This window comes from Nannobrachium achirus (assembly GCF_963921795.1).
Source record: "Nannobrachium achirus genome assembly, chromosome: 6".
Taxonomy (NCBI): Eukaryota; Metazoa; Chordata; class Actinopteri; order Myctophiformes; family Myctophidae; genus Nannobrachium; species Nannobrachium achirus.
Genome location: NC_137815.1, coordinates 62,796,904 through 62,805,821, shown reverse-complemented (window position 1 = coordinate 62,805,821; position 8,918 = coordinate 62,796,904).

Genomic DNA, 8,918 nt, shown 5'->3' with positions numbered 1-8,918 from the left:
TGTGCAGCTGACCTGCGGAACCTGGGAATATATCATCTTCTCAAGATGGGGAGAATACAAGTGTGGAGAATATAATTATAATACCTTGTTAAAGTGACCATTTTGTTACATTTTGCATTTGTAGTTATTTTACTGTAATTTAACAACATAATAACCAGCACAGATAGACAGAGACATTCATGGATTTATATTTTAAAAAAGTAACTTTTATATTTTCCCCCCTGAACCCAGGGTATGGCAGCTGCATACCCCTGCCATACCCAATTGACGCCCCTGGGATGAAGGAGTTCTTAGATCTGTCTGTGCTACACTTATGTGATAGAATCCTATCACTGAATGTGCTCCTCTGTGAGTAAAGTGTTGTGTGCAGTGGGTGGCTGCTAGCTGGCATCATCCAGTAAGGGTACTGTCTTTGCCAAAGTCCTCTTCTCTGCCACCATTGCCACCAGGGGTGTCGCGCCAAATTCTGGGCCCTGGGGGTACAAGGATTCACTGCACCCCCCCCATGAATGTTCTTCATAGTGGGAGGGGGTTTAACCCATTTAGACTGGGAACGCATTATTACGCATTATTTTGTGCTTTAGCTATCTACAAGCTCACAGCGTGGCACTTGGCGCGCTTGTAGATCTGCTATTTTTGAAAAATCTTGAAAATTTGTGCAAGTCTTTGTATATTTCAAATCATTCATGTTTCTATGTCAGTGGTGCTCAAACATTTACATGTGAAGGACCCCCAAAATGATATGTATTTGGCCACCGACCCCCATCTCAAGCAGAGTTCCAGGGACCCCCCCCCCCCCCCCCCCCAGAAGCAAAATTTGAGTTACAAATATTCGCTTAAAAATACATATATTCAAAGATTTGCACACATTTTCACGACTTTTCAAAAATAGCAGATCTACAAGCTTGCAGCGCGGCACTTGCTATTTTTCGGGAGTGTTTCGCTGTTACTACGTGTCATCTGTTCGACACCCAACTCTAACCCTTACCCTAAACCTAACCTCTGTGGGGTGAGTCGCTAACCCTCTGACGCTCCTTTGTCGAAATGACGGTCGTTCGAAAGAGCGAGATTTCTCCCTATTTTTCAATAGATAAAGTATAAAATAATTAAGGCCCTCCACCGTGGGTCCTAGTAACTCGGTCCCACTTCCCTCCCCCCTTGTGACGCCCCTGATTGCCACCGCACAGTAAAGCTCAGTCCCTATCACCTTGCCAGCCCGCCTAATCAATCTGTTCAGTCTGAGTGTGTCCCTCTGTCTAGCATTGCCTCCCCAGCACACGTTTAATGAAAGAACTAAGACAAAACAATTACAGTAAAGAATTTGAATCATATGGATGGACCATGGGATCCATTATTATTATATGGGAATGCCGTGGCTCCAATGTTTATTTCCGATTTCATGTGGCCAGTGACGTCAGTCGTTTATGACACCAGAAGTCGATGACATAATATGACTCCAAAGTTGGTCATGTTTCAGCCCGATCCAAGCCTTGTCCCCACATAAAAGTATATAATACATACAGTATGTGGGGGAAAAAAGTGGAGATACTTGTTTTCATACTGGCAATGTGCAAGTAGGGATGGGACAATATGAAAATGTCATATCTCGATTATTGTGACAAAATAAATCACGATTTACGATATTATCGCGATAATCAAAATCCATTATCCTGGGTTGGAACATTTGCCAGACCTTTGATAGAGAGTGGAAAAAAGACTATCAAGTATGTACCGGTATATTAGAAGTACCTTTTACCAATTATAGGGGGTTTAAGTGGTACCAGATATGCAGCTCGGCAAATAAAAGCTGAATTGATCCCAGTGCATGACGGAGGACGATATCACGACAAATTAAATCTCCACGATACGATTATAGTGAGTGTTTTTATCACGATAAAGGATAATATTGCGTATCGTCCCATCCCTATGTGCAAGACAGCCACACACTAGCCTAGCACAGCTAAACAATCCACCCATACTGCGGTTAGTTTAACTGCATGAGTATATAGTCTGGCTACGCCATGCAGGCTACCAACACACAGCCTGAACAATGGTTTATCCTATTATTATGTGTTATGTCAAGAGATGTGTTTAAACTGTTGTTTGAATATAGACTGTCTCACAATGTACCGTAAATTGTTCTCCGCTTAACATTCTTAAAATTATAATAATAATGAAAAATCTGTTAAATAACAGAACAAAATTAGTTTTGTACGAGTGCTTACATCTACACAGTAGCTCTGTCTCATGCAACATTTAGTGCTGCATGTACCCCACCAAAATGTATTCTGTGCTTTTTGTGTCATTTGTCTCTGCCCTGTTTTTTCTCTCTCTTCACCCCCTTGTGACTAGTTTAGTTTGTAGTGCTTTGTGCTTTAACAATGAACCAAATATTCCTGTGTTCTTTTCCCCCTTGGGCTGTGTTCTGTAGCTAATAACATTCTGTTCAGAACATTTACAGTAAAGCATACCCTCTCTTCACCAGGGAGCAATCTAGGCCAGCAAAACAATAACGCCTCGGAGCCTGCGCACAATGGGAAACGTGTTAATGACAGGCACACCAGCAAAATGACAGCACATTCTTCTCCTGTCAATTAGAACCACTGGTTATTCCAAAGCAATTTGCAACTCCCCGCAGAGCACAATTTGTGCCATCTCCTGGTCGTTGCTCAGTGATTCTGTTAGTGAAATAAATACTGATTCCTTGATGACACAGTGTGTGTCCTAGTTTGAGACCAGCAGCAGCCGCTAATATACGATGCCTATAAAATGGATCATTCATCTATTCTAGGCCTACACATGAAAACATAGACCTATTAAGTGGAGAATGCATTGTGAGCTGCGCAGATGTGCCTGTTTCTGTCTAATTGTGGATGTAATTATGCGTGAGTGTATGCATATACGCGCATGCATACGTGTGTGTGTGTGTGTGTGTGTGTGTGTGTGTGTGTGTGTGTGTGTGTGTGTGTGTGTGTGTGTGTGTGTGTGTGTGTGTGTGTGTGTGTGTGTGTGTGTGGGACTAGGGATGGGACGATAAGCGATATTATCGTTTATCGGATAATCGTATCATGGAGATTTAATTTATTGTGATATCGTCCTCCGTCATGCACTGGGATCAATTCACCTTTTATTTGCCGAGCTGCATATCCGGTACCACTTGAACACTGTATAATTGGTAAAAGGTACTTCTAATATACGTACTTGATAGTCTTTTTTTCACTCTCTATCAAATCTCTTTGCCAAAAAATAGCCGATCTACAAGGCGACGCGTTGTTGTGAGCTTGTAGATCTGCAATTTTTTGGCAAATGTTCCGGCCCAGGATAATGGATTTTTATTATCGCGATAATATCGTAAATTGCGATTTCTTTTGTCACAATAATCGTGATATGAAATTTTCACATAGTCCCATCCCTAGCGCACACACGTGCGTGTGCGTGTGTACACACGCGTGCCATGGTGTGTTTGTGTGTGAGCGTACTCGCGCACATGCTTGTGTGTGTGTGTATGTACAAATTGTATTGATATGGTTGGCATTCTGGGACCTGATTAATTGCCATGGCATTTGGCTGCTCTGGGTAAATGCCACATCCCATGCTGAGTGCTTGGTTAATGGATGTCTAACGATGGCAGGCCAGACTTCTTTTGTGTCCTAGCCATCCCTCCATTTCGCTACCTCTTCTCTTTCCTTCTCCTCTCTTCTCAAATCATCCCTGTCACTCCGTTCAGCTCCTCTACCTCAGAAAAAGGTTAGTTGTGTTGTTATTGGCCAAAATGAAAAGACAGTGGAGTGAACTGACAGCGCTCTTTCGAACGACCATCATTTCAACCGGAGGGTTAGCGACTCACTCCACGGAGGTTAGAGGGGGGGTTAGGGGGAGGGTTAGAGTCGGGTATCGAAAAGATGACATTTAGTAACAGTGACACGCTCCCCTGGGCAAGGACGTGCAGAGAATGTTAGAGAGGCAGGGGCTGACATTTCTAAAAGGGCCTTTTGGTGAAAATATCGAAAATAGCAGACCTCCAAGCTCCAAAAGAGGCCCAGCCATACAGAATTTGACCAGGGCCGTAGCGCGTCTAATCAGCGCTCTATGCAAGCTCTCTCGAATGCGCCTCTCTCCGCTCGCACGCACGATTTTTGTGAGTTTTGGCCTGATTTTAGTCGGTTTTGGGCAGGTTTGGGGCTGGTTTGGGTCCAATCCCTCCATTTCGGCGCCCCCTCCAGGATGGCGCTCTAGGCGGCCACTTAGCTCGCCTATAGCTAAAAACGGCCCTGCATTTGACAACCAGGGTAAGGGTTCCAGCCAGGTAGCTTAAGGTTACATCCCCTCCTTCCCTCTATAATCTACTCTAAACGAGTTCTGACTCACCGGAGCCAAGAATTATACCTTCAAGTCTCACAGATCCCCCCCAAGACCCAATTTAGTTTGTCTCTGTTTTATCTAAGAGGGAAAAAGATATGAAGAATTAGCTTTGTTCCTCAAGTGAATTAGCTTTCTCTATCTTAATGAGGTTTTCCTATGATGTAGGGGAGGAATGATTTGTGTTGCATGCTAAACAGATTGGAATAGGACTGGAGTGTTAGTTAGCTCCCTAACTGCAAAATATCTTCTTGTCTTGAGCGTTAATTCCGCTGCTGCCATGCCAATTACCCTCTCACACAATTTCGTCTTGTCACTTCCCAAATGAGAACAGAAGACCAAGCAGAAGAGAAATACTCTCTTTTTTTTTCCTCTTCGCAGCAAAAGTAATTCCAAAACTAAATTAACTGTAGGAAACGTCATGTCTTCGGTTTTCACTTTGGCTGGAAACATCCAACATAGTTATGCAAATGCCAGTCGGCAATGGCAAGAATATGATTTGACAGAATCCCATTCTGGATGGTGCGTGGTCAGATAGAAAGATTAGTCAGCCACATCTGAGCGGAGGCAAGCCGGAAGACATGAGCCTGGTAATTTATTGTGTTGGTGGTATTTCTCTCTGTTTGACTTGAGACAGCTCATTAAGGAGAGAGGTGTCGCCCGGACAGACAAACAGACGGGACTATTTCTCTAATGGGCCCTTACTCTGCTCTGTCCGCATCAGCTCTTTTCTGCCGTTTGCGGGGCCTGGCTTAATCTCTGGACGTTTTTTTTTAATATGAGGTGCCAAAGATGATTTTACACAATTCATCATTTTGCACCCTCGTGGGAGAGTGGGAGATGCTATTTAATCCTCCCACCTGTCTCTGCTGTGCTTACAGGGCGCTTTCAGGGCAGCCGTGGAGAGAGAGTCTGAAGGCTGAGATAAGGAGATAAGGTCTGGGTTAGACATTCTATCTAGATGCTGATGGCTGGTTAGACTCGCTGAACTGTTGTTTTTGACAGCTAGGATGGCGTGTTGCCAATATGCTGCAGATGTACAGGGTGCTAATCTTCGTGGAATATTTCTGCTGTCAAATGCGCTTGCACGCACGCACGCACACACACACACACACACACACACACACACATACACACACGCACACACACACACACACACACACACACACACACTCTCTCTCTCTCTCTCTCTCTCTCTCTCTCGCTCTCTCTCTCTCTCTCTCTCTCTCTCTCTCTCTCTCTCTCTCTCTCTCTCTCTCTCTCTCTCTCTCTCTCACACACACATATATCTCTCTCTTTCTCTCTCTCGATATTTCAACGTCCCATTATTTCGACTAAGGGTTAGGTTTGGTTTTAGTTTTAGGGTTAGGTTTAGGCATAGTTTTATTGAGGTTAGGGTTGGGGTTAGGTTTAGGCATAGTAGCATTCACCAGGTTAGCATTCATCGGCGTCGGCAGGTTAGCGTTTCACCAGCTTAGCATTCACCAGCGTCGAACTAATGGGACGTTGAACAAATGTTACGTCGCAATATCGCTACGCTCCCTCCCGTGTGACATCTGTAGCGGTGTGACCTTTTGCTGTGATGCCAGTCGCTCAGTCAGCAGCAGTCACCTCAGACTGGAGCTCTCCTCAGACGCAGCTATCCTGTAATGGCATGCTTTAGTCTGTTTGTTTGCAGGCGGCGACAGCCGTACAAGAAGGACGTGAGGTCCGTTCCTGGTACAAACAAGTAATTAATTATTGAGGACACCAAACACGACTGCCTGCTAATCTACATAGCAGTTAAAAGGCCTCGCAATGTATAATTCAGACCTTTCCCTCTCTCTCCTTTGCTCACTCCAGTGAGTGGTGACAGCAGAGGGCAAGCCTTCAGTAGTGAAGGGCACTTAAGAACTTGGGCTGGGGCTTTGCTATTATTCCCTACAAAAAGCGCTTGTGTGAGCGCATTCATCGCAGTGCTTGTGTGTGAAACAATACCTGTGTTAATCGAAAGGAACACAAGTGGAGAACATTTACCATACATTCACAACCGTACAAAAAATTATAATGCCTCCCTCCTATATATAAATAGTGAACCAGGGTAAAGTGATTACAAATGTATTTTATGCTAAGAGCACTGGGGTGCCTTGTTAGACGAACCTACAAGCGCTGTTCACCAAGTATGTGCGGCAGATGTGTAGTACGTGTAGTACAGTGAACGATGTACATTAAGTATGCAAATAGCAAGGCGTCAAAGGGGCTTTGGTTAATTAGCCATCGATGTGATGCTTGCTGGATCTTTCCCATTGAGGTTTCTGTTCCCCGGGACTGCAGATCTCAACGGGAGGCCGCTCTTTGATCTGTGGATCCCACGGTCCACAAGCTCTCCTCTAACCAGCGCAGGGACTGGACAGATGCAGCGGTGTCGCACCAAATTCTGGGCCCTGGGTACAAGGATTCACTGTGGGCCCCCCATGAATGTTCTTCATAGGGGGAGGGGGTTAACCCATTTAGACTATTGAAAAATAGCAGCTCTGCTAATTTTTGAGCGGTGGTTACACCGTCTCCTATACGTGGCCGTGTGTGTATGCGTCCGTGTGTGTGTGTGTGCGTGTCTGTATGTAGCCTACAGTACCTTTTGTGACCACACATGTTAAGGGAGGGGCGCTGTTGTTCAGGCCAGGCCAGACACACACACACACACACACACACACACACACACACACACACACACACACCACCGCTCAGTTCACACGGGTGTGATTTTTTTTTAATTGTGAAAACTTCTGCAAGTCTTTGAATATTTCAAATCCTTCTAAGGTTTTTTGAAAAACCTATGTTTCTATGTTAGTGGTGCTCAAACGTTTTCATGTGAAGGACCCCCAAATGATATGTATTTGGCCACCGATGCCCGTCTCAAAACATTTAGTTCCAGGAACCCCCCAGAAGGGAAATTTGAGTTACAAATGTTCGCTTAAAAAATACATATATTCAAAGATTTGCACACATTTTTACGACTTTTCAAAAAATAGCAAATCTACAAGCTTGTAGATCGCCAAATCTTTGTGATAAAAAATATCGCTGAATATTCTGCGTCGCTCAGATCCACGAACGGGAGCATTCAAAAGACGCCCATGCACAGTCGAATCGGATAAATATTCATTGTCCGAATGTCCGTCCGCGATAGTACATTTGAAAGATGCAGGCTTCCGAGTCCAGCATACGGCCCAGCCCCTCTCCCAATACACAATCACAAGTTTCTTTATATATATATACATACATATATATATATATATATTTTTTTTTATTTTTATTTTTTTTTGTTCTGACATCACATTGTTGACTATCATGCAGGGATCTCCATATATGGGTAACTGGTCCATCACTGGTACATCACTGGCCAGATGGCCAAGAATTGGCGCGAGGTCGCATGTCGCCCTGAGCCGTCTTACTAGTGTATTACTATGCATGATACTTAAAGGGATATTTCACTTCAGTCCTCCTCCAGGAGGAGGGCCCCATACACATCCATTGCAACTTCAAACTCAATTTTAACCCTGATAGATTCATTAAAAACACCCATTATTGTTGACTCATACTACCCTCCTAATACGTGAGCAGGACATGTTTTTTTGATAACTTTTTTTCATTTATTTTGAATAATTCTTTATTGTATTACATTTTTTCCATTTTCCCAAATAATTATTACTAATAAATGAAAAAAGTTATCAAAAAACACGTCCTGCTCACGTATTAGGAGGGTATTATGAGCCACCAGAAAAAAATAAAGTTTTTTTTTAATGAATCTATCAGGGTTAAAATGGAGTTTGATGTTACAAGGCCCCCAGGATAAAATTTACATCAAATATCTAAATATTGAATCAAGCAAATTAAAATCTGTTCGGGGTGTTCATAAAAGCCTGATTGATAAAATGACCAAAAGTTTTTTTGAAAGTGAAATATCCCACAACCTAATTAGAATCGCCCCAAAAAATAGTGTGTATGCTGGTTGGTCCGACCGTCCATCTGTAACTCCACGTTCAGCAGTTGCTCAATTGTCTAAAAAACACAATACAAAAATCAATAACGCATGTACCTTGCCCAACATCAACTTTATTACCTTCAGATGTGGCATTTGCCCAGTGGGCTGGTAGGCTAGGGGGCTGGGGGGGCTGGTGTAAAAAAAGTTCTGACACATTTTGGCACTAATCATGTTCATACTCCGCTGTTTGGTGGTGAGAACTGTATGTTATACAATTTATGGATTGTCTAGTTGTGTAGTTATCATTTGTTGTCTGTAAAAGTTGTGGTATTAAACACTTGTGTATTTATATGTGCCGCCCTCGACCGGTAGAGTATCTTCGCGCGCGTTGGTTGTGGGGGCTGGTCTGGCCAAGATGCCAGGGCTGAATTTTAGTCCCAGTCCGTCCCAGACTTCTCATAATCCCCAAATGTTTAAAATATTTTCCCAAATTTTGGCCTGTAGGCGGCTGTCCTGTGATGCGATTTACATCACAAATGGGCGTCAACATCACAGTCTGTCTGCTTCACACCAAGGGGCTGTAGGCTAGTGCCTTTAA